This window comes from Chiloscyllium punctatum, chromosome 22, assembly GCF_047496795.1.
Source record: "Chiloscyllium punctatum isolate Juve2018m chromosome 22, sChiPun1.3, whole genome shotgun sequence".
Lineage (NCBI taxonomy): Eukaryota > Metazoa > Chordata > Chondrichthyes > Orectolobiformes > Hemiscylliidae > Chiloscyllium > Chiloscyllium punctatum.
Window position 1 is genome coordinate 2,111,433 of NC_092760.1, and position 26,361 is coordinate 2,137,793.

Below are 26,361 nucleotides of genomic sequence, written 5' to 3' on the forward strand. Positions count from 1 at the left end.
GAGGGCGAGAAACAGAGGGGCTGAAACAGAGGGGCTGAAACAGAGGGCGAGAAACAGAGGGGCTGAATCAGAGGGGCTGAATCAGAGGGGCTGAAACAGAGGGGCTGAATCAGAGGGGCTGAATCAGAGGGGCTGATACAGAGGGGCTGAAACAGAGGGGCTGATACTGAGGGCTAGAAACAGAGCGGCTGAAACAGAGGGCGAGAAACAGAGGGGCTGAAACAGAGGGCGAGAAACAGAGCGGCTGAATCAGAGTGCGAGAAACAGAGGGGCTGAATCAGAGGGGCTGAAACAGATGGTGAGAAACAGAGGGGCTGAAACAGAGGGCGAGAAACAGACTGGCTGAAACTGACGGGCTGAAACAGAGGGGCTGAAAAAGAGGGCGAAAAACAGAGGGGCTGAAACAGAGCGCGAGAAACAGAGGGGCTGAAACTGACGGGCTGAAACAGAGGGGCTGAAAAAGAGGGCGAAAAACAGAGGGGCTGAAACAGAGCGCGAGTAACAGAGGGGTTGAAACAGAGGGGCTGAATCAGAGGGGCTGAATCAGAGGGGCTGAATCAGAGGGGCTGAATCAGAGGGGCTGAAACAGAGGGCGACAAACAGAGGGGCTGAAACATGGGCGAGATACAGAGGGGCAAGCAGAGGGTGAGAAACAATGGGGCTGATAAAGAGGGGCTGAAACAGAGGGGCTGAAACAGAGGGGCTGAAACAGAGGGGCTGGAACAGAGGGGGAGAAACAGAGGGGCTGAAACAGAGGGGCTGAATCAGAGGGAATGAAACAGAGGACGAGAAACAGAATGGCTGAAACAGAGGGCGAGAAACACAGGGGCTGAAACAGAGGGCGAGAAACAGAGGGGCTGAAACAGAGGGGCTGAATCAGAGGGGCTGAATCAGAGGGGCTGAAACAGAGGGCGAGAAACAGAGGGGCTGAAACAGAGGGCGAGAAACAGAGGTGCTGAAACAGAGGGCGAGAAACAATGGGTCTGAAACAGAGGGGCTGAAACAGAGGGGCTGAAACAGAGGGGCTGAAACAGAGGGCGAGAAACAGAGGGGCTGAAACAGAGGGGCGGGAAACAGAGGGGCTGAATCAGAGGGGCTGACTGAGTGGGGCTGAATCAGAGGGGCTGAATCAGAGGGGCTGAAACAGAGGGTAAGAAACAGAGGGCCTGAAACAGAGGGGCTGAAACAGAGGGCGAGAAACAGAGCGGCTGAATCAGAGGGGCTAAATCAGAGGGGCTGAATCAGAGGCGCTGAAACAGAGGGGCTGAATCAGAGGGGCTGCAACAGAGGGCGAGAAATAGAGGGGCAGAAACAGAGGGCGAGAAACAGAGGGTCTGAAACAGAGGGGCTGAAACAGACGGGCTGAAACAGAGGGGCTGAAACAGAGGGCGAGAAACAGAGGGGCTGAATCAGAGGGGCTGAATCAGAGGGGCTGAAACAGAGGGGCTGAAACAGAGGGCGAGAAACAGAGGGGCTGAAACAGAGGGGCTGAAACAGAGGGCGAGAAACAGAGGGGCTGAAACAGAGGACGAGAAACAGAGGGGCTGAAACAGAGGGGCTGAAACAGAGGGGCTGAAACAGAGCGCGAGAAACAGAGGGGCTGAAACAGAGGGCGAGAAACAGTGGGGCTGAAACAGAGGGCGTGAAACGGAGGGGCTGAAACAGAGGGGCTGAAACAGAGGGGCTGAATCAGTGGGGGTGAAACAGAGGATGAGAAACAGAGGGGCTGAATCAGAGGGCCAAAACAATGGGTCTGAAACAGAGGGGCTGAAACAGAGGGGCTGAAACAGAGGGGCTGAAACAGAGGGCGAGAAACAGAGGGGCTGAAACAGAGGGGCGGGAAACAGAGGGGCTGAATCAGAGGGGCTGACTGAGTGGGGCTGAATCAGAGGGTCTGAATCAGAGGGGCTGAAACAGAGGGTAAGAAACAGAGGGGCTGAAACAGTGGGGCTGAAACAGAGGGCGAGAAACAGAGCGGCTGAATCAGAGGGGCTAAATCAGAGGGGCTGAATCAGAGGCGCTGAAACAGAGGGGCTGAATCAGAGGTGCTGAAACAGAGGGCGAGAAATAAAGGGGCAGAAACAGAGGGCGAGAAACAGAGGGTCTGAAACAGAGGGGCTGAAACAGACGGGCTGAAACAGAGGGGCTGAAACAGAGGGCGAGAAACAGAGGGGCTGAATCAGAGGGGCTGAATCAGAGGGCCTGAAACAGAGGGGCTGAAACAGAGGGCGAGAAACTGAGGGGCTGAAACAGAGGGGCTGAAACAGAAGGCGAGAAACAGAGGGGCTGAAACAGAGGGCGAGAAACAGAGGGGCTGAAACAGAGGGGCTGAAACAGAGGGGCTGATACTGAGGGCTAGAAACAGAGCGGCTGAAACAGAGGGCGAAAAACAGAGGGGCTGAAACAGAGGGCGAGAAACAGAGCGGCTGAATCAGAGTGCGAGAAACAGAGGGGCTGAATCAGAGGGGCTGAAACAGATGGTGAGAAACAGAGGGGCTGAAACAGAGGGCGAGAAACAGAGTGGCTGAAACTGACGGGCTGAAACAGAGGGGCTGAAAAAGAGGGCGAAAAACAGAGGGGCTGAAACAGAGGGCGAGAAACAGAGGGGGTGGAACAGAGGGGGAGAAACCGAGGGTCTGAAACAGAGGGCGAAAAACAGAGGGGCTGAAACAGAGGGCGAGAAACAGAGGGTGAGAAACAGAGGGCGAGAAACAGAGGGGATGAAACAGAGGGGCTGAAACAGAGGGGCTGAAACAGAGGGGCTGAAACAGAGGGGCTGAATCAGAGGGGCTGAAACAGAGGGGCTGAATCACAGGGGCTGAAACAGAAGGCGAGAAACAGAGCGGCTGAAGCAGAGGGCGAGAAACAGATGGGCTGAAACAGAGGGACTGAAACAGAGGGCGAGAAACAGAGGGGCTGGGAGGGCGAGAAACAGAGGGGCTGAAACAGAGGGGCTGAAACAGAGGGGCTGAAACAGATGGCGAGAAACAGAGGGGCTGAAACAGAGGGCGAGAAACAGAAGGGCTGAAACAGAGGGGCTGAAACAGAGGGGCTGAAACAGAGGGCGAGATACAGAGGGGCTGAAACAGAGGGCGAGAAACAGTGGGGCTGAAACAGAGGGCGAGAAACGGAGGGGCTGAAACAGAGGGGCTGAAACAGAGGGGCTGAAACAGAGGGCGAGAAACAGAGGGGCTGAAACACAGGGGATAAAACAGAGGGCGAGAAACAGAGGGGCTGAAACAGAGGGCGAGAAGCCGAGGGGCTGAAACAGAGGGCGAGAAACAGAGGGGCTGAAACAGTGGGGCTGAAACAGACGGGCTGAAACAGAGGGGCTGAAACAGGGGGCAAGAAATAGAGGGGCTGAAACAGAGGGCGAGAAACAGAGGGGCTGAAACAGAGGGCGAGAAACAGAGGGGCTGAAACAGAGGGCGAGAAACAGAGGGGCTGAAACAGAGGGGCTGAATCAGAGGGGCTGAAACAGAGGGCGTGAAACAGAGGGGCTGAAACAGAGGGCGAGAAACAGAGGGGCTGAAACAGAGAGCGAGAAACAGAGGGCGAGAAAACGAGGGGATGAAACAGAGGGCGAGAAACAGAGGGGCTGAAACAGAGGGGCTGAAACAGAGGGGCTGAATCAGAGGGGCTGATTCAGAGGGGCTGAAACAGAGGGGCTGAATCAGAGGGGCTGAAACAGAGGGCGAGAACCAGAGGGGCTGAAACAGAGGGCGAGAAACAGAGGGGCTGAAACAGAGGGCAAGAAACAGAGAGGCTGAGACAGGGGCTGAAACAGAGAGCACGAAACAGAGGGGCTGAAACAGAGGGCGAGAAACAGAGGGGCTGAAACAGAGGGGCTGAAACAGAGGGGCCAAATCAGAGGGGCAGAAACAGAGGGCGAGAAACAGATGGGCTGAAACAGAGGGCGAGAAACAGAGGGGCTGAAACAGAGGGGCTGAAACAGAGGGCGAGAAACAGAGGGGCTGAAACAGAGGGCGAGAAACAGAGGGGCTGAAACAGAGGGGCTGAAACAGAGGGCGAGAAACAGAGGGGCTGAATCAGAGGGGCTGAATCAGAGGGGCTGAAACAGAGGGGCTGAATCAGAGGGGCTGAATCAGAGGGGCTGATACAGAGGGGCTGAAACAGAGGGGCTGATACTGAGGGCTAGAAACAGAGCGGCTGAAACAGAGGGCGAGAAACAGAGGGGCTGAAACAGAGGGCGAGAAACAGAGCGGCTGAATCAGAGTGCGAGAAACAGAGGGGCTGAATCAGAGGGGCTGAAACAGATGGTGAGAAACAGAGGGGCTGAAACAGAGGGCGAGAAACAGACTGGCTGAAACTGACGGGCTGAAACAGAGGGGCTGAAAAAGAGGGCGAAAAACAGAGGGGCTGAAACAGAGCGCGAGAAACAGAGGGGCTGAAACTGACGGGCTGAAACAGAGGGGCTGAAAAAGAGGGCGAAAAACAGAGGGGCTGAAACAGAGCGCGAGTAACAGAGGGGTTGAAACAGAGGGGCTGAATCAGAGGGGCTGAATCAGAGGGGCTGAATCAGAGGGGCTGAATCAGAGGGGCTGAAACAGAGGGCGACAAACAGAGGGGCTGAAACATGGGCGAGATACAGAGGGGCAAGCAGAGGGTGAGAAACAATGGGGCTGATAAAGAGGGGCTGAAACAGAGGGGCTGAAACAGAGGGGCTGAAACAGAGGGGCTGGAACAGAGGGGGAGAAACAGAGGGGCTGAAACAGAGGGGCTGAATCAGAGGGAATGAAACAGAGGACGAGAAACAGAATGGCTGAAACAGAGGGCGAGAAACACAGGGGCTGAAACAGAGGGCGAGAAACAGAGGGGCTGAAACAGAGGGGCTGAATCAGAGGGGCTGAATCAGAGGGGCTGAAACAGAGGGCGAGAAACAGAGGGGCTGAAACAGAGGGCGAGAAACAGAGGTGCTGAAACAGAGGGCGAGAAACAATGGGTCTGAAACAGAGGGGCTGAAACAGAGGGGCTGAAACAGAGGGGCTGAAACAGAGGGCGAGAAACAGAGGGGCTGAAACAGAGGGGCGGGAAACAGAGGGGCTGAATCAGAGGGGCTGACTGAGTGGGGCTGAATCAGAGGGGCTGAATCAGAGGGGCTGAAACAGAGGGTAAGAAACAGAGGGCCTGAAACAGAGGGGCTGAAACAGAGGGCGAGAAACAGAGCGGCTGAATCAGAGGGGCTAAATCAGAGGGGCTGAATCAGAGGCGCTGAAACAGAGGGGCTGAATCAGAGGGGCTGCAACAGAGGGCGAGAAATAGAGGGGCAGAAACAGAGGGCGAGAAACAGAGGGTCTGAAACAGAGGGGCTGAAACAGACGGGCTGAAACAGAGGGGCTGAAACAGAGGGCGAGAAACAGAGGGGCTGAATCAGAGGGGCTGAATCAGAGGGGCTGAAACAGAGGGGCTGAAACAGAGGGCGAGAAACAGAGGGGCTGAAACAGAGGGGCTGAAACAGAGGGCGAGAAACAGAGGGGCTGAAACAGAGGACGAGAAACAGAGGGGCTGAAACAGAGGGGCTGAAACAGAGGGGCTGAAACAGAGGGCGAGAAACAGAGGGGCTGAAACAGAGGGCGAGAAACAGTGGGGCTGAAACAGAGGGCGTGAAACGGAGGGGCTGAAACAGAGGGGCTGAAACAGAGGGGCTGAATCAGTGGGGGTGAAACAGAGGATGAGAAACAGAGGGGCTGAATCAGAGGGCCAAAACAATGGGTCTGAAACAGAGGGGCTGAAACAGAGGGGCTGAAACAGAGGGGCTGAAACAGAGGGCGAGAAACAGAGGGGCTGAAACAGAGGGGCGGGAAACAGAGGGGCTGAATCAGAGGGGCTGACTGAGTGGGGCTGAATCAGAGGGTCTGAATCAGAGGGGCTGAAACAGAGGGTAAGAAACAGAGGGGCTGAAACAGTGGGGCTGAAACAGAGGGCGAGAAACAGAGCGGCTGAATCAGAGGGGCTAAATCAGAGGGGCTGAATCAGAGGCGCTGAAACAGAGGGGCTGAATCAGAGGTGCTGAAACAGAGGGCGAGAAATAAAGGGGCAGAAACAGAGGGCGAGAAACAGAGGGTCTGAAACAGAGGGGCTGAAACAGACGGGCTGAAACAGAGGGGCTGAAACAGAGGGCGAGAAACAGAGGGGCTGAATCAGAGGGGCTGAATCAGAGGGCCTGAAACAGAGGGGCTGAAACAGAGGGCGAGAAACTGAGGGGCTGAAACAGAGGGGCTGAAACAGAAGGCGAGAAACAGAGGGGCTGAAACAGAGGGCGAGAAACAGAGGGGCTGAAACAGAGGGGCTGAAACAGAGGGCGAGAAACAGAGGGGCTGAAACAGAGGGCGAGAAACAGTGGGGCTGAAACAGAGGGCGAGAAACGGAGGGGCTGAAACAGAGGGGCTGAAACAGAGGGGCTGAATCAGTGGGGCTGAAACAGAGGATGAGAAACAGAGGGGCTGAATCAGAGGGGCTGAATCAGAGGGGCTGAAACAGAGGGGCTGAAACAGAGGGCCTGAAACAAACGGGCTGAAACAGCGGGCGAGAAACAGATGGCGAGAGACAGAGGGGCTGAAACAGAGTGGCTGAAACAGACGGGCTGAAACAGAAATCCTGAAACAGAGGGCGAGAAACAGAGGGGCTGAAACAGAAGGCGAGAAACAGAGGGGCTGAAACAGAGGGGCTGAAACAGAGGGGCTGAAACAGAGGGGCTGAATCAGAGGGGCTGAAACAGAGGGCGAGAAACAGAGGGGCTGAAACAGAGGGCGAGAAACAGAGGGGCTGAAACAGAGGGTCTGAAACAGAGTGGCTGAAACAGAGGGGCTGAAACAGAGGGCGTGAAACAGAGAGGCTGAAACAGAGGGTGAGAAACAGAGGGGCTGAAATAGAGGGGCTGAAACAGAGGGGCTGAAACAGAGGGCGAGAAACAGAGGGGCTGAAACAGTGGGCGAGAAACAGAGGGGCTGAAACAGAGGGCGAGAAACAGAGGGCGAGAAAGAGAGGGACTGAAACAGAGGGGCTGAAACACAGGGGCTGAAACAGAGGGCGCTAAACAGAGGGGCTGAAACAGAGGGCGAGAAACAGAGGGGCTGAAACAGAGGGGCTGAAACAGAGGGGCTGAAACAGAGGGCGTGAAACAGAGGGGCTGAAACAGAGGGCGAGAAACAGAGGGGCTGAAACAGAGGGCGAGAAACAGAGGGCGAGAAACCGAGGGGCTGAAACAGAGGGCGAGAAACAGAGGGGCTGAAACAGAGGGCGAGAAACAGAGGGGCTGAAACAGAGGGGCTGAAACAGAGGGGCTGAATCAGAGGGGCTGAAACAGAGGGCGAGAACCAGAGGGGCTGAAACAGAGGGCGAGAAACAGAGGGGCGGAAACAGAGGGCGAGAAACAGAGTGGCTGAAACAGAGGGGCTGAAACAGAGAGCACGAAACAGAGGGGCTGAAACAGAGGGCGAGAAACAGAGGGGCTGAAACAGAGGGGCTGAAACAGAGGGGCTGAAACAGAAGGGCTGAAACAGAGGGGCTGAAACAGAGGTCAAGAAACAGAGGGGCTGAATCAGAGGGGCTGAATCAGAGGGGCTGAATCAGAGGGGCTGAAAGAGAGGGGCTGAATCAGAGGGGCTGAATCAGAGGGGCTGATACAGAGGGGCTGAAACAGAGGGGCTGATACAGAGGGCTAGAAACAGAGCGGCTGAAACAGAGGGCGAGAAACAGAGGGGCTGAAACAGAGGGCGAGAAACAGAGGGGCTGAAACAGAGGGGCTGAAACAGAGGGGCTGAATCAAAGGTTCTGATTCAGAGTGGCTGAAACAGAGGGGCTGAAAAAGAGGGCGAAAAACAGAGGGGCTGAAACAGAGGGCCAGAAACAGAGGGGCTGAAACGGAGGGGCTTAAACAGAGGGGCTGAATCAGAGGGGCTGAATCAGAGGGTCTGAATCAGAGGGGCTGAAACAGAGGGCGACAAACGGAGGGGCGGAAACAGAGGGCGAGAAACAGAGGGGCTGAAACAGAGGGCGAGAAACAATGGGGCTGAAACAGAGGGGCTGAATCAGAGGGGCTGAAACAGAGGGGCTGAATCAGAGGGGCTGAAACAGAGGGGCTGAAACAGAGGGCGAGAAACAGAGGGGCTGAATCAGAGGGGCTGAATCAGAGGGGCTGAAACAGAGGGGCTGAATCAGAGGGGCTGAATCAGAGGGGCTGATACAGAGGGGCTGAAACAGAGGGGCTGATACAGAGGGCTAGAAACAGAGCGGCTGAAACAGAGAGCGAGAAACAGAGGGGCTGAAACAGAGGGCGAGAAACAGAGCGGCTGAATCTGAGGGCGAGAAACAGAGGGGCTGAATCAGAGGGGCTGAAACAGAGGGTGAGAAACAGAGGGGCTGAAACAGAGGGCGAGAAACAGAGTGGCTGAAACTGACGGGCTGAAACAGAGGGGCTGAAAAAGAGGGCGAAAAACAGAGGGGCTGAAACAGAGCGCGAGAAGCAGAGGGGCTGAAACAGAGGGGCTGAATCAGAGGGGCTGAATCAGAGGGGCTGAATCAGAGGGGCTGAAACAGAGGGCGACAAACAGAGGGGCTGAAACATGGGCGAGAAACAGAGGGGCTGAAACAGAGGGTGAGAAACAATGGGGCTGATAAAGAGGGGCTGAAACAGAGGGGCTGAAACAGAATGGCTGAAACAGAGGGGCTGGAACAGAGGGGGAGAAACAGAGGGGCTGAAACAGAGGGGCTGAATCAGAGGGGCTGAAACAGAGGACGAGAAACAGAATGGCTGAAACAGAGGGCGAGAAACAGAGGGGCTGAAACAGAGGGCGAGAAACAGAGGGGCTGAAACAGAGGGGCTGAATCAGAGGGGCTGAATCAGAGGGGCTGAAACAGAGGGCGAGAAACAAATGTGCTGAAACAGAGGGCGAGAAACAATATGGCTGAAACAGAGGGGCTGAAACAGAGGGGCTGAAACAGAGGGGCGGGAAACAGAGGGGCTGAATGAGTGGGGCTGAATCAGAGGGGCTGAATCAGAGGGGCTGAAACAGAGGGTAAGAAACAGAGGGGCTGAAACAGAGGGGCTGAAACAGAGGGCGAGAAACAGAGCGGCTGAATCAGAGGGGCTAAATCAGAGGGGCTGAATCAGAGGCGCTGAAACAGAGGGGCTGAATCAGAGGGGCTGATACAGAGGGCGAGAAATAGAGGGGCAGAAACAGAGGGCGAGAAACAGAGGGTCTGAAACAGAGGGGCTGAAACAGACGGGCTGAAACAGAGGGGCTGAAACAGTGGGCGAGAAGCAGAGGGCGAGAAACCGAGGGGATGAAACAGAGGGCGAGAAACAGAGGGGCTGAAACAGTGGGCGAGAAACAGAGGGGCAGAAACAGAGGGCGAGAAACAGAGTCACTGAAACAGAGGGGCTGAAACAGAGAGCACGAAACAGAGGGGCTGAAACAGAGGGCGAGAAACAGAGGGGCTGAAACAGAGGGGCTGAAACAGAGGGCCCAAATCAGAGGGGCAGAAACAGAGGGCGAGAAACAGAGGGGCTGAAACAGAGGGCGAGAAACAGAGGGGCTGAAACAGAGGGGCTGAATCAGAGGGGCTGATTCAGAGGGGCTGAAACAGAGGGGCTGAATCAGAGGGGCTGAAACAGAGGGCGAGAACCAGAGGGGCTGAAACAGAGGGCGAGAAACAGAGGGGCAGAAACAGAGGGCGAGAAACAGAGTCACTGAAACAGAGGGGCTGAAACAGAGAGCACGAAACAGAGGGGCTGAAACAGAGGGCGAGAAACAGAGGGGCTGAAACAGAGGGGCTGAAACAGAGGGCCCAAATCAGAGGGGCAGAAACAGAGGGCGAGAAACAGAGGGGCTGAAACAGAGGGCGAGAAACAGAGGGGCTGAAACAGAGGGGCTGAAACAGAGGGCGAGAATCAGAGGGGCTGAAACAGAGGGGCTGAAACAGAGATGCTGAAACAGAAGGGCTGAAACAGAGGGGCTGAAATAGAGGTCGAGAAACTGAGGGGCTGAATCAGAGGGGCTGAATCAGAGGGGCTGAAACAGAGGGGCTGTATCAGAGGGGCTGAATCAGAGGGGCTGATACAGAGGGGCTGAAACAGAGGGGCTGATACAGAGGGCTAGAAACAGAGCGGCTGAAACAGAGGGCGATAAACAGAGGGGCTGAAACAGAGGGCGAGAAACAGAGCGGCTGAATCAGAGGGCGAGAAACAGAGGGGCTGAATCAGAGGGGCTGAAACAGAGGGGCTGATACAGAGGGCTAGAAACAGAGCGGCTGAAACAGAGGGCGATAAACAGAGGGGCTGAAACAGAGGGCGAGAAACAGAGCGGCTGAAACAGAAGGCGAGAAACAGAGTGGCTGGAACTGACGGGCTGAAACAGAGGGGCTGAAAAAGAGGGCGAAAAACAGAGGGGCTGAAACAGAGGGCGAGAAACAGAGGGGCTGAAACAGAGGGGCTTAAACAGAGGGGCTGAATCAGAGGGGCTGAATCAGAGGGTCTGAATCAAAGGGGCTGAAACAGAGGGCGACAAACAGAGGGGCGGAAACAGAGGGCGAGAAACAGAGGGGCTGAAACAGAGGGCGAGAAACAATGGGGCTGAAACAGAGGGGCTGAAACAGAGGGGCTGAAACAGAGGGGCTGAAACAGAGGGGCTGGAACAGAGGGGGAGAAACAGATCGGCTGAAACAGAGGGGCTGAATCAGAGGGGCTGAAACAGAGGGCGAGAAACAGAGGCGCTGAAAGAGAGGGCAAGAAACAGAGGGGCTGAAACAGAGGGCGAGAAACAGAGGGGCTGAAACAGAGGGGCTGAAACAGAGGGGCTGAATCAGAGGGGCTGGATCAGAGGGGCTGAATCAGAGGGGCTGAAACAGAGGGCGAGAAACAGAGGGGCTGAAACAGAGGGCGAGAAACAGAGGGGCTGAAACAGAGGGCGAGAAACAATGGGGCTGAAACAGAGGGGCTGAAACAGAGGGGCTGAAACAGAGGGTGAGAAACAGAGGGGCGGGAAACACAGGGGCTGAATCAGAGGGGCTGAATGAGTGGGGCTGAATCAGAGGGGCTGAATCAGAGGGGCTGAAACAGAGGGTAAGAAACAGAGGGGCTGAAACAGAGGGGCTGAAACAGAGGGCGAGAAACAGAGCGGCTGAATCAGAGGGGCTAAATTAGAGGGGCTGAATCAGAGGCGCTGAAACAGAGGGGCAGAATCAGAGGGGCTGAAACAGAGGGCGAGAAATAGAGGGGCTGAAACAGAGGGCGAGAAACAGAGGGTCTGAAACAGAGGGTGAGAAACAGAGGGTCTAAAACAGAGGGGCTGCAACAGAGGGGCTGAAACAGAGGGGCTGAATCAGAGGGGCTGATTCAGAGGGGCTGAAACAGAGGGGCTGAATCAGCGGGGCTGAAACAGATGGCGAGAAACTGAGGGGCTGAAACAGAGGGCGAGAAACAGAGGGCGAGAAACAGAGGGGCTGAAACAGAGGGGCTGAAAGAGAGGGCGAGAAACAGAGGGGCTGAAACAGAGGGCTAGAAATATAGGGGCTGAAACAGAGGGCGAGAAACAGAGGGGCTGAAACAGAGGGGCTGAAACAGTGGGGCTGAATCAGAGGCGCTGAAACAGAGGGGCTGAAACAGAGGGTACGAAACAGAGGGGGTGAAACAGAGGGGCTGAAACAGAGGGCGAGAAACAGAGCGGCTGAATCAGAGGGGCTAAATCAGAGGGGCTGAATCAGAGGCGCTGAAACAGAGGGGCAGAATCAGAGGGGCTGAAACAGAGGCCGAGATATAGAGGGGCTGAAACAGAGGGCGAGAAACAGAGGGTCTGAAACAGAGGGCGAGAAACAGAGGGGCTAAAACAGAGGGGCTGAAACAGAGGGGCTGAAACAGAGGGGCTGAATCAGAGGGGCTGATTCAGAGGGGCTGAAACAGAGGGGCTGAATCAGCGGGGCTGAAACAGATGGCGAGAAACTGAGGGGCTGAAACAGAGGGCGAGAAACAGAGGGCGAGAAACAGAGGGGCTGAAACAGAGGGGCTGAAACAGAGGGCGAGAAACAGAGGGGCTGAAACAGAGGGCTAGAAATATAGGGGCTGAAACAGAGGGCGAGAAACAGAGGGGCTGAAACAGAGGGGCTGAAACAGTGGGGCTGAAACAGAGGGCGAGAAACAGGGGGTCTGAAACAGAGGGCGAGAAACAGAGGGGCTAAAACAGAGGGGCTGAAACAGAGGGGCTGAAACAGAGGGGCTGAATCAGAGGGGCTGATTCAGAGGGGCTGAAACAGAGGGCGACAAACAGAGGGGCTGAAACATGGGCGAGAAACAGAGGGGCTGAAACAGAGGGTGAGAAACAATGGGGCTGATAAAGAGGGGCTGAAACAGAGGGGCTGAAACAGAATGGCTGAAACAGAGGGGCTGGAACAGAGGGGGAGAAACAGAGGGGCTGAAACAGAGGGGCTGAATCAGAGGGGCTGAAACAGAGGACGAGAAACAGAATGGCTGAAACAGAGGGCGAGAAACAGAGGGGCTGAAACAGAGGGCGAGAAACAGAGGGGCTGAAACAGAGGGGCTGAATCAGAGGGGCTGAATCAGAGGGGCTGAAACAGAGGGCGAGAAACAGATGTGCTGAAACAGAGGGCGAGAAACAATATGGCTGAAACAGAGGGGCTGAAACAGAGGGGCTGAAACAGAGGGGCGGGAAACAGAGGGGCTGAATGAGTGGGGCTGAATCAGAGGGGCTGAATCAGAGGGGCTGAAACAGAGGGTAAGAAACAGAGGGTAAGAAACAGAGGGGCTGAAACAGAGGGCGAGAAACAGAGCGGCTGAATCAGAGGGGCTAAATCAGAGGGGCTGAATCAGAGGCGCTGAAACAGAGGGGCTGAATCAGAGGGGCTGATACAGAGGGCGAGAAATAGAGGGGCAGAAACAGAGGGCGAGAAACAGAGGGTCTGAAACAGAGGGGCTGAAACAGACGGGCTGAAACAGAGGGGCTGAAACAGTGGGCGAGAAACAGAGGGGCTGAATCAGAGGGGCTGAATCAGAGGGGCTGAAACAGAGGGGCTGAAACAGAGGGCGAGATACAGAGGGGCTGAAACAGAGCGGCTGAAACAGAGGCGCTGAAACAGAGGGCGAGAAACAGAGGGGCTGAAACAGAGGGCGAGAAACAGAGGGGCTGAATCAGTGGGGCTGAAACAGAGGGGCTGAAACAGACGGCGAGAAACAGAGGGGCTGAAACAGAGGGCGAGAAACAGTGGGGCTGAAACAGAGGGCGAGAAACGGAGGGGCTGAAACAGAGGGGCTGAAACAGATGGTCTGAATCAGAGTGGCTGAAACAGAGGATGAGAAACAGAGGGGCTGAATCAGAGGGGCTGAATCAGAGGGGCTGAAACAGAGGAGCTGAAACAGAGGGCGAGAAACAAACGGGCTGAAACAGCGGGCGAGAAACAGAGGGCGAGAAACAGAGGGGCTGAAACAGAGTGGCTGAAACAGACGGGCTGAAACAGAGAGCCTGAAACAGAGGGCGAGAAACAGAGGGGCTGAAACAGAAGGCGAGAAACAGAGGGGCTGAAACAGAGGGGCTGAAACAGAGGGGCTGAATCAGACGGGCTGAAACAGAGGGGCTGAATCAGAGGGGCTGAAACAGAGGGCGAGAAACAGAGGGGCTGAAACAGAGGGCGAGAAACAGAGGCGCTGAAACTGAGGTGCTGAAACAGAGGGGCTGAAACAGAGGGGCTGAAACAGAGCGCGAGAAACAGAGGGGCTGAAGCAGTGGGCGAGAAACAGAGGGGCTGAAACAGAGGGCGAGAAACAGAGGGCGAGAAAGAGAGGGACTGAAACAGAGGGGCTGAAACACAGGCGCTGAAACAGAGGGCGCGAAACAGAGGGGCTGAAACAGAGTGCGAGAAACCGAGGGGCTGAAACAGAGGGGCTGAAACAGAGGAGCTGAAACGGAGGGCGTGAAACAGAGGGGCTGAAACAGAGGGCGAGAAACAGAGGGGCTGAAACAGAGGGCGAGAAGCAGAGGGCGAGAAACCGAGGGGATGAAACAGAGGGCGAGAAACAGAGGGGCTGAAACAGTGGGCGAGAAACAGAGGGGCTGAAACAGAGGGGCTGAAACAGAGGGGCTGAATCAGAGGGGCTGATTCAGAGGGGCTGAAACAGAGGGGCTGAATCAGAGGGGCTGAAACAGAGGGCGAGAACCAGAGGGGCTGAAACAGAGGGCGAGAAACAGAGGGGCAGAAACAGAGGGCGAGAAACAGAGTCACTGAAACAGAGGGGCTGAAACAGAGAGCACGAAACAGAGGGGCTGAAACAGAGGGCGAGAAACAGAGGGGCTGAAACAGAGGGGCTGAAACAGAGGGCCCAAATCAGAGGGGCAGAAACAGAGGGCGAGAAACAGAGGGGCTGAAACAGAGGGCGAGAAACAGAGGGGCTGAAACAGAGGGGCTGAAACAGAGGGCGAGAATCAGAGGGGCTGAAACAGAGGGGCTGAAACAGAGATGCTGAAACAGAAGGGCTGAAACAGAGGGGCTGAAATAGAGGTCGAGAAACTGAGGGGCTGAATCAGAGGGGCTGAATCAGAGGGGCTGAAACAGAGGGGCTGTATCAGAGGGGCTGAATCAGAGGGGCTGATACAGAGGGGCTGAAACAGAGGGGCTGATACAGAGGGCTAGAAACAGAGCGGCTGAAACAGAGGGCGATAAACAGAGGGGCTGAAACAGAGGGCGAGAAACAGAGCGGCTGAATCAGAGGGCGAGAAACAGAGGGGCTGAATCAGAGGGGCTGAAACAGAGGGGCTGATACAGAGGGCTAGAAACAGAGCGGCTGAAACAGAGGGCGATAAACAGAGGGGCTGAAACAGAGGGCGAGAAACAGAGGGGCTGAAACAGAGGGGCTTAAACAGAGGGGCTGAATCAGAGGGGCTGAATCAGAGGGTCTGAATCAAAGGGGCTGAAACAGAGGGCGACAAACAGAGGGGCGGAAACAGAGGGCGAGAAACAGAGGGGCTGAAACAGAGGGCGAGAAACAATGGGGCTGAAACAGAGGGGCTGAAACAGAGGGGCTGAAACAGAGGGGCTGAAACAGAGGGGCTGGAACAGAGGGGGAGAAACAGATCGGCTGAAACAGAGGGGCTGAATCAGAGGGGCTGAAACAGAGGGCGAGAAACAGAGGCGCTGAAAGAGAGGGCAAGAAACAGAGGGGCTGAAACAGAGGGCGAGAAACAGAGGGGCTGAAACAGAGGGGCTGAAACAGAGGGGCTGAATCAGAGGGGCTGGATCAGAGGGGCTGAATCAGAGGGGCTGAAACAGAGGGCGAGAAACAGAGGGGCTGAAACAGAGGGCGAGAAACAGAGGGGCTGAAACAGAGGGCGAGAAACAATGGGGCTGAAACAGAGGGGCTGAAACAGAGGGGCTGAAACAGAGGGTGAGAAACAGAGGGGCGGGAAACACAGGGGCTGAATCAGAGGGGCTGAATGAGTGGGGCTGAATCAGAGGGGCTGAATCAGAGGGGCTGAAACAGAGGGTAAGAAACAGAGGGGCTGAAACAGAGGGGCTGAAACAGAGGGCGAGAAACAGAGCGGCTGAATCAGAGGGGCTAAATTAGAGGGGCTGAATCAGAGGCGCTGAAACAGAGGGGCAGAATCAGAGGGGCTGAAACAGAGGGCGAGAAATAGAGGGGCTGAAACAGAGGGCGAGAAACAGAGGGTCTGAAACAGAGGGTGAGAAACAGAGGGTCTAAAACAGAGGGGCTGCAACAGAGGGGCTGAAACAGAGGGGCTGAATCAGAGGGGCTGATTCAGAGGGGCTGAAACAGAGGGGCTGAATCAGCGGGGCTGAAACAGATGGCGAGAAACTGAGGGGCTGAAACAGAGGGCGAGAAACAGAGGGCGAGAAACAGAGGGGCTGAAACAGAGGGGCTGAAAGAGAGGGCGAGAAACAGAGGGGCTGAAACAGAGGGCTAGAAATATAGGGGCTGAAACAGAGGGCGAGAAACAGAGGGGCTGAAACAGAGGGGCTGAAACAGTGGGGCTGAATCAGAGGCGCTGAAACAGAGGGGCTGAAACAGAGGGTACGAAACAGAGGGGGTGAAACAGAGGGGCTGAAACAGAGGGCGAGAAACAGAGCGGCTGAATCAGAGGGGCTAAATCAGAGGGGCTGAATCAGAGGCGCTGAAACAGAGGGGCAGAATCAGAGGGGCTGAAACAGAGGCCGAGATATAGAGGGGCTGAAACAGAGGGCGAGAAACAGAGGGTCTGAAACAGAGGGCGAGAAACAGAGGGGCTAAAACAGAGGGGCTGAAACAGAGGGGCTGAAACAGAGGGGCTGAATCAGAGGGGCTGATTCAGAGGGGCTGAAACAGAGGGGCTGAATCAGCGGGGCTGAAACAGATGGCGAGAAACTGAGGGGCTGAAACAGAGGGCGAGAAACAGAGGGCGAGAAACAGAGGGGCTGAAACAGAGGGGCTGAAACAGAGGGCGAGAAACAGAGGGGCTGAAACAGAGGGCTAGAAATATAGGGGCTGAAACAGAGGGCGAGAAACAGAGGGGCTGAAACAGAGGGGCTGAAACAGTGGGGCTGAAACAGAGGGCGAGAAACAGGGGGTCTGAAACAGAGGGCGAGAAACAGAGGGGCTAAAACAGAGGGGCTGAAACAGAGGGGCTGAAACAGAGGGGCTGAATCAGAGGGGCTGATTCAGAGGGGCTGAAACAGAGGGGCTGAATCAGCGGGGCTGAAACAGATGGCGAGAAACTGAGGGGCTGAAACAGAGGGCGAGAAACAGAGGGCGAGAAACAGAGGGGCTGAAACAGAGGGGCTGAAACAGAGGGCGAGAAACAGAGGGGCTGAAACAGAGGGCTAGAAATATAGGGGCTGAAACAGAGGGTGAGAAACAGAGGGGCTGAAACAGAGGGGCTGAAACGGTGGGGCTGAAACAGAGGGCGAGAAACAGAGGGGCTGAAACAGAGGGCGAGAAACAGAGGGGCTGAAACAGAGGGCGAGAAACAGAGGGGCTGAATCAGAGGGGCTGAAACAGAGGGTGAGAAACAGAGGGGCTGAAACAGAGGGTGAGAAACAGAGTGGCTGAAACAGACGGGCTGAAACAGAGGGGCTGAAAAAGAGGGCGAAAAACAGAGGGGCTGAAACAGAGGGCGAGAAACAGAGGGGCTGGAACAGAGGGGGAGAAACAGAGGGGCTGAAACAGAGGGCGAGAAACAGAGGGTGAGAAACAGAGGGCGAGAAACAGAGGGGATGAAACAGAGGGGCTGAAACAGAGGGGCTGAAACAGAGGGGGTGAAACAGAGGGGCTGAATCAGAGGGGCTGAAACAGAGGGGCTGAATCACAGGGGCTGAAACAGAAGGCGAGAAACAGAGGGGCTGAAGCAGAGGGCGAGAAACAGAGGGGCTGAAACAGAGGGACTGAAACAGAGGGCGAGAAACAGAGGGGCTGAAACAGAGGGCGAGAAACAGAGGGGCTGAAACAGAGGGGCTGAAACAGAGGAGCTGAAACAGATGGCGAGAAACAGAGTGGCTGAAACAGAGGGCGAGAAACAGAAGGGCTGAAACAGAGGGGCTGAAACAGAGGGGCTGATACAGAGGGGCTGAAACAGGGGGCAAGAAATAGAGGGGCTGAAACAGAGGGCGAGAAACAGAGGGGCTGAAACAGAGGGCGAGAAACAGAGGGGCTGAAACAGAGGGGCTGAAACAGAGGGGCTGAAACAGAGGGCGTGAAACAGAGGGGCTGAAACAGAGGGCGAGAAACAGAGGGGCTGAAACAGAGAGCGAGAAACAGAGGGCGAGAAAACGAGTGGCTGAAACAGAGGGCGAGAAACAGAGGGGCTGAAACAGAGGGCGAGAAACAGAGGGGCTGATACAGAGGGGCTGAAACAGAGGGGCTGAATCAGAGGGGCTGATTCAGAGGGGCTGAAACAGAGGGGCTGAATCAGAGGGGCTGAAACAGAGGGCGAGAACCAGAGGGGCTGAAACAGAGGGCGAGAAGCAGAGGGGCTGAAACAGAGGGCCAGAAACAGAGGGGCTGAAACAGTGGGGCTGAAACAGAGGGGCTGATACAGAGGGGCTGAAACAGGGGGCAAGAAATAGAGGGGCTGAAACAGAGGGCGAGAAACAGAGGGGCTGAAACAGAGGGCGAGAAACAGAGTGGCTGAAACAGAGGGGCTGAAACAGAGGGGCTGAAACAGAGGGCGTGAAACAGAGGGGCTGAAACAGATGGCGAGAAACAGAGGGGCTGAAACAGAGAGCGAGAAACAGAGGGCGAGAAAACGAGTGGCTGAAACAGAGGGCGAGAAACAGAGGGGCTGAAACAGAGGGCGAGAAACAGAGGGGCTGATACAGAGGGGCTGAAACAGAGGGGCTGAATCAGAGGGACTGATTCAGAGGGGCTGAAACAGAGGGGCTGAATCAGAGGGGCTGAAACAGAGGGCGAGAACCAGAGGGGCTGAAACAGAGGGCGAGAAACAGAGGGGCTGAAACAGAGGGCAAGAAACAGAGGGGCCAAATCAGAGGGGCAGAAAGAGAGGGCGAGAAACAGATGGGCTGAAACAGAGGGCGAGAAACAGAGGGGCTGAAACAGAGGGGCTGAAACAGAGGGCGAGAAACAGAGGGGCTGAAACAGAGGGCGAGAAACAGAGGGGCTGAAACAGAGGGGCTGAAACAGAGGGCGAGAATCAGAGGGGCTGAATCAGAGGTGCTGAATCAGAGGGGCTGAATCAGAGGGGCTGAATCAGAGGGGCTGAATCAGAGGGGCTGATACAGAGGGGCTGAAACAGAGGAGCTGATACTGAGGGCTAGAAACAGAGCGGCTGAAACAGAGGGCGAGAAACAGAGGGGCTGAAACAGAGGGCGAGAAACAGAGCGGCTGAATCAAAGGGCGAGAAACAGAGGGCTGAATCAGAGGGGCTGAAACAGAGGGTGAGAAACAGAGGCGCTGAAACAGAGGGCGAGAAACAGAGTGGCTGAAACTGACGGGCTGAAACAGAGGGGCTGAAAAAGAGGGCGAAAAACAGAGGGGCTGAAACAGAGCGCGAGAAACAGAGGGGCTGAAACTGACGGGCTGAAACAGAGGGGCTGAAAAAGAGGGCGAAAAACAGAGGGGCTGAAACAGAGCGCGAGAAACAGAGGGGCTGAAACAGAGGGGCTGAATCAGAGGGGCTGAATCAGAGGGGCTGAATCAGAGGGGCTGAAACAGAGGGCGACAAACAGAGGGGCTGAAACATAGGCGAGAAACAGAGGGGCTGAAACAGAGGGTGAGAAACAATGGGGCTGATAAAGAGGGGCTGAAACAGAGGGGCTGAAACAGAGGGGCTGAAACAGAGGGGCTGGAACAGAGGGGGAGAAACAGAGGGGCTGAAACAGAGGGGCTGAATCAGAGGGGCTGAAACAGAGGACGAGAAACAGAATGGCTGAAACAGAGGGCGAGAAACAGAGGGGCTGAAACAGAGGGCGAGAAACAGAGGGGCTGAAACAGAGGGGCTGAATCAGAGGGGCTGAATCAGAGGGGCTGAAACAGAGGGCGAGAAACAGAGGGGCTGAAACAGAGGGCGAGAAACAGAGGTGCTGAAACAGAGGGCGAGAAACAATGGGTCTGAAACAGAGGGGCTGAAACAGAGGGGCTGAAACAGAGGGGCTGAAACAGAGGGCGAGAAACAGAGGGGCTGAAACAGAGGGGCGGGAAACAGAGGGGCTGAATCAGAGGGGCTGACTGAGTGGGGCTGAATCAGAGGGGATGAATCAGAGGGGCTGAAACAGAGGGTAAGAAACAGAGGGGCTGAAACAGAGGGGCTGAAACAGAGGGCGAGTAACAGAGCGGCTGAATCAGAGGGGCTAAATCAGAGGGGCTGAATCAGAGGCGCTGAAACAGAGGGGCTGAATCAGAGGGGCTGAAACAGAGGGCGAGAAATAGAGGGGCAGAAACAGAGGGCGAGAAACAGAGGGTCTGAAACAGAGGGGCTGAAACAGACGGGCTGAAACAGAGGGGCTGAAACAGAGGGCGAGAAACAGAGGGGCTGGAACAGAGGGGGAGAAACAGAGGGTCTGAAACAGAGGGCGAAAAACAGAGGGGCTGAAACAGAGGGCGAGAAACAGAGGGTGAGAAACAGAGGGCGAGAAACAAAGGGGATGAAACAGAGGGGCTGAAACAGAGGGGTTGAATCAGAGGGGCTGAAACAGAGGGGCTGAATCACAGGGGCTGAAACAGAAGGCGAGAAACAGAGGGGCTGAAGCAGAGGGCGAGAAACAGAGGGGCTGAAACAGAGGGACTGAAACAGAGGGCGAGAAACAGAGGGGCTGAGAGGGCGAGAAACAGAAGGGCTGAAACAGAGGGGCTGAAACAGAGGGGCTGAAACAGATGGCGAGAAACAGAGGGGCTGAAACAGAGGGCGAGAAACAGAAGGGCTGAAACAGAGGGGCTGAAACAGAGGGGCTGAAACAGAGGGCGAGATACAGAGGGGCTGAAACAGAGGGCGAGAAACAGTGGGGCTGAAACAGAGGGCGAGAAACGGAGGGGCTGAAACAGAGGGGCTGAAACAGAGGGGCTGAAACAGAAGGCGAGAAACAGAGGGGCTGAAACACAGGGGATAAAACAGAGGGCGAGAAACAGAGGGGCTGAAACAGAGGGCGAGAAGCCGAGGGGCTGAAACAGAGGGCGAGAAACAGAGGGGCTGAAACAGTGGGGCTGAAACAGAGGGGCTGAAACAGAGGGGCTGAAACAGGGGGCAAGAAATAGAGCGGCTGAAACAGAGGGCGAGAAACAGAGGGGCTGAAACAGAGGGCGAGAAACAGAGGGGCTGAAACAGAGGGCGAGAAACAGAGGGGCTGAAACAGAGGGGCTGAATCAGAGGGGCTGAAACAGAGGGCGTGAAACAGAGGGGCTGAAACAGAGGGCGAGAAACAGAGGGGCTGAAACAGAGAGCGAGAAACAGAGGGCGAGAAAACGAGGGGATGAAACAGAGGGCGAGAAACAGAGGGGCTGAAACAGAGGGCGAGAAACAGAGGGGCTGATACAGAGGGGCTGAAACAGAGGGGCTGAATCAGAGGGGCTGAAACAGAGGGGCTGAAACAGAGGGGCTGAATCAGAGGGGCTGAAACAGAGGGCGAGAACCAGAGGGGCTGAAACAGAGGGCGAGAAACAGAGGGGCTGAAACAGAGGGCAAGAAACAGAGTGGCTGAAACAGGGGCTGAAACAGAGAGCACGAAACAGAGGGGCTGAAACAGAGGGCGAGAAACAGAGGGGCTGAAACAGAGGGGCTGAAACAGAGGGGCCAAATCAGAGGGGCAGAAACAGAAGGCGAGAAAAAGATGGGCTGAAACAGAGGGCGAGAAACAGAGGGGCTGAAACAGAGGGGCTGAAACAGAGGGCGAGAAACAGAGGGGCTGAAACAGAGGGCGAGAAACAGAGGGGCTGAAACAGAGGGGCTGAAACAGAGGGCGAGAAACAGAGTGGCTGAATCAGAGGGGCTGAATCAGAGGGGCTGAAACAGAGGGGCTGAATCAGAGGGGCTGAATCAGAGGGGCTGATACAGAGGGGCTGAAACAGAGGGGCTGATACTGAGGGCTAGAAACAGAGCGGCTGAAACAGAGGGCGAGAAACAGAGGGGCTGAAACAGAGGGCGAGAAACAGAGCGGCTGAATCAGAGTGCGAGAAACAGAGGGGCTGAATCAGAGGGGCTGAAACAGATGGTGAGAAACAGAGGGGCTGAAACAGAGGGCGAGAAACAGAGTGGCTGAAACTGACGGGCTGAAACAGAGGGGCTGAAAAAGAGGGCGAAAAACAGAGGGGCTGAAACAGAGGGCGAGAAACAGAGGGGCTGGAACAGAGGGGGAGAAACAGAGGGTCTGAAACAGAGGGCGAAAAACAGAGGGGCTGAAACAGAGGGCGAGAAACAGAGGGTGAGAAACAGAGGGCGAGAAACAGAGGGGATGAAACAGAGGGGCTGAAACAGAGGGGCTGAAACAGAGGGGCTGAAACAGAGGGGCTGAATCAGAGGGGCTGAAACAGAGGGGCTGAATCACAGGGGCTGAAACAGAAGGCGAGAAACAGAGGGGCTGAAGCAGAGGGCGAGAAACAGAGGAGCTGAAACAGAGGGACTGAAACAGAGGGCGAGAAACAGAGGGGCTGAGAGGGCGAGAAACAGAGGGGCTGAAACAGAGGGGCTGAAACAGAGGGGCTGAAACAGATGGCGAGAAACAGAGGGGCTGAAACAGAGGGCGAGAAACAGAAGGGCTGAAACAGAGGGGCTGAAACAGAGGGGCTGAAACAGAGGGCGAGATACAGAGGGGCTGAAACAGAGGGCGAGAAACAGTGGGGCTGAAACAGAGGGCGAGAAACGGAGGGGCTGAAACAGAGGGGCTGAAACAGAGGGGCTGAAACAGAGGGCGAGAAACAGAGGGGCTGAAACACAGGGGATAAAACAGAGGGCGAGAAACAGAGGGGCTGAAACAGAGGGCGAGAAGCCGAGGGGCTGAAACAGAGGGCGAGAAACAGAGGGGCTGAAACAGTGGGGCTGAAACAGAGGGGCTGAAACAGAGGGGCTGAAACAGGGGGCAAGAAATAGAGGGGCTGAAACAGAGGGCGAGAAACAGAGGGGCTGAAACAGAGGGCGAGAAACAGAGGGGCTGAAACAGAGGGCGAGAAACAGAGGGGCTGAAACAGAGGGGCTGAATCAGAGGGGCTGAAACAGAGGGCGTGAAACAGAGGGGCTGAAAGAGAGGGCGAGAAACAGAGGGGCTGAAACAGAGAGCGAGAAACAGAGGGCGAGAAAACGAGGGGATGAAACAGAGGGCGAGAAACAGAGGGGCTGAAACAGAGGGCGAGAATCAGAGGGGCTGATACAGAGGGGCTGAAACAGAGGGGCTGAATCAGAGGGGCTGATTCAGAGGGGCTGAAACAGAGGGGCTGAATCAGAGGGGCTGAAACAGAGGGCGAGAACCAGAGGGGCTGAAACAGAGGGCGAGAAACAGAGGGGCTGAAACAGAGGGCAAGAAACAGAGTGGCTGAAACAGGGGCTGAAACAGAGAGCACGAAACAGAGGGGCTGAAACAGAGGGCGAGAAACAGAGGGGCTGAAACAGAAGGGCTGAAACAGAGGGGCCAAATCAGAGGGTCAGAAACAGAGGGCGAGAAACAGAGGGGCTGAAACAGAGGGGCTGAAACAGAGGGCGAGAAACAGAGGGGCTGAAACAGAGGGCGAGAAACAGAGGGGCTGAAACAGAGGGGCTGAAACAGAGGGCGCGAAACAGAGGGGCTGAATCAGAGGGGCTGAATCAGAGGGGCTGAATCAGAGGGGCTGAATCAGAGGGGCTGAATCAGAGGGGCTGATACAGAGGGGCTGAAACAGAGGGGCTGATACTGAGGGCTAGAAACAGAGCGGCTGAAACAGAGGGCGAGAAACAGAGGGGCTGAAACAGAGGGCGAGAAACAGAGCGGCTGAATCAGAGTGCGAGAAACAGAGGGGCTGAATCAGAGGGGCTGAAACAGATGGTGAGAAACAGAGGGGCTGAAACAGAGGGCGAGAAACAGACTGGCTGAAACTGACGGGCTGAAACAGAGGGGCTGAAAAAGAGGGCGAAAAACAGAGGGGCTGAAACAGAGCGCGAGAAACAGAGGGGCTGAAACTGACGGGCTGAAACAGAGGGGCTGAAAAAGAGGGCGAAAAACAGAGGGGCTGAAACAGAGCGCGAGTAACAGAGGGGTTGAAACAGAGGGGCTGAATCAGAGGGGCTGAATCAGAGGGGCTGAATCAGAGGGGCTGAAACAGAGGGCGACAAACAGAGGGGCTGAAACATGGGCGAGAAACAGAGGGGCTGAAGCAGAGGGTGAGAAACAATGGGGCTGATAAAGAGGGGCTGAAACAGAGGGGCTGAAACAGAGGGGCTGAAACAGAGGGGCTGGAACAGAGGGGGAGAAAAAGAGGGGCTGAAACAGAGGGGCTGAATCAGAGGGAATGAAACAGAGGACGAGAAACAGAATGGCTGAAACAGAGGGCGAGAAACAGAGGGGCTGAAACAGAGGGCGAGAAACAGAGGGGCTGAAACAGAGGGGCTGAATCAGAGGGGCTGAATCAGAGGGGCTGAAACAGAGGGCGAGAAACAGAGGGGCTGAAACAGAGGGCGAGAAACAGAGGTGCTGAAACAGAGGGCGAGAAACAATGGGTCTGAAACAGAGGGGCTGAAACAGAGGGGCTGAAACAGAGGGGCTGAAACAGAGGGCGAGAAACAGAGGGGCTGAAACAGAGGGGCGGGAAACAGAGGGGCTGAATCAGAGGGGCTGACTGAGTGGGGCTGAATCAGAGGGGCTGAATCAGAGGGGCTGAAACAGAGGGTAAGAAACAGAGGGGCTGAAACAGAGGGGCTGAAACAGAGGGCGAGAAACAGAGCGGCTGAATCAGAGGGGCTAAATCAGAGGGGCTGAATCAGAGGCGCTGAAACAGAGGGGCTGAATCAGAGGGGCTGCAACAGAGGGCGAGAAATAGAGGGGCAGAAACAGAGGGCGAGAAACAGAGGGTCTGAAACAGAGGGGCTGAAACAGACGGGCTGAAACAGAGGGGCTGAAACAGAGGGCGAGAAACAGAGGGGCTGAATCAGAGGGGCTGAATCAGAGGGGCTGAAACAGAGGGGCTGAAACAGAGGGCGAGAAACAGAGGGGCTGAAACAGAGGGGCTGAAACAGAGGGCGAGAAACAGAGGGGCTGAAACAGAGGGCGAGAAACAGAGGGGCTGAAACAGAGGGGCTGAAACAGTGGGGCTGAAACAGAGGGCGAGAAACAGAGGGGCTGAAACAGAGGGCGAGAAACAGTGGGGCTGAAACAGAGGGCGAGAAACGGTGGGGCTGAAACAGAGGGGCTGAAACAGAGGGTCTGAATCAGTGGGGCTGAAACAGAGGATGAGAAACAGAGGGGCTGAATCAGAGGGCGCGAAACAATGGGTCTGAAACAGAGGGGCTGAAACAGAGGGGCTGAAACAGAGGGGCTGAAACAGAGGGCGAGAAACAGAGGGGCTGAAACAGAGGGGCGGGAAACAGAGGGGCTGAATCAGAGGGGCTGACTGAGTGGGGCTGAATCAGAGGGTCTAAATCAGAGGGGCTGAAACAGAGGGTAAGAAACAGAGGGGCTGAAACAGAGGGGCTGAAACAGAGGGCGAGAAACAGAGCGGCTGAATCAGAGGGGCTAAATCAGAGGGGCTGAATCAGAGGCGCTGAAACAGAGGGGCTGAATCAGAGGGGCTGAAACAGAGGGCGAGAAATAGAGGGGCAGAAACAGAGGGCGAGAAACAGAGGGTCTGAAACAGAGGGGCTGAAACAGACGGGCTGAAACAGAGGGGCTGAAACAGAGGGCGAGAAACAGAGGGGCTGAATCAGAGGGGCTGAATCAGAGGGGCTGAAACAGAGGGGCTGAAACAGAGGGCGAGAAACTGAGGGGCTGAAACAGAGGGGCTGAAACAGAGGGCGAGAAACAGAGGGGCAGAAACAGAGGGCGAGAAACAGAGGGGCTGAAACAGAGGGGCTGAAACAGAGGGGCTGAAACAGAGGGCGAGAAACAGAGGGGCTGAAACAGAGGGCGAGAAACAGTGGGGCTGAAACAGAGGGCGAGAAACGGAGGGGCTGAAACAGAGGGGCTGAAACAGAGGGGCTGAATCAGTGGGGCTGAAACAGAGGATGAGAAACAGAGGGGCTGAATCAGAGGGGCTGAATCAGAGGGGCTGAATCAGAGGGGCTGAAACAGAGGGGCTGAAACAGAGGGCCTGAAACAAACGGGCTGAAACAGCGGGCGAGAAACAGATGGCGAGAGACAGAGGGGCTGAAACAGAGTGGCTGAAACAGACGGGCTGAAACAGAAATCCTGAAACAGAGGGCGAGAAACAGAGGGGCTGAAACAGAAGGCGAGAAACAGAGGGGCTGAAACAGAGGGGCTGAAACAGAGGGGCTGAAACAGAGGGGCTGAATCACAGGGGCTGAAACAGAGGGCGAGAAACAGAGGGGCTGAAACAGAGGGCGAGAAACAGAGGGGCTGAAACAGAGGGGCTGAAACAGAGTGGCTGAAACAGAGGGGCTGAAACAGAGGGCGAGAAACAGAGAGGCTGAAACAGAGGGTGAGAAACAGAGGGGCTGAAATAGAGGGGCTGAAACAGAGGGGCTGAAACAGAGGGCGAGAAACAGAGGGGCTGAAACAGTGGGCGAGAAACAGAGGGGCTGAAACAGAGGGCGAGAAACAGAGGGCGAGAAAGAGAGGGACTGAAACAGAGGGGCTGAAACACAGGGGCTGAAACAGAGGGCGCGAAACAGAGGGGCTGAAACAGAGGGCGAGAAACAGAGGGGCTGAAACAGAGGGGCTGAAACAGAGGGCGTGAAACAGAGGGGCTGAAACAGAGGG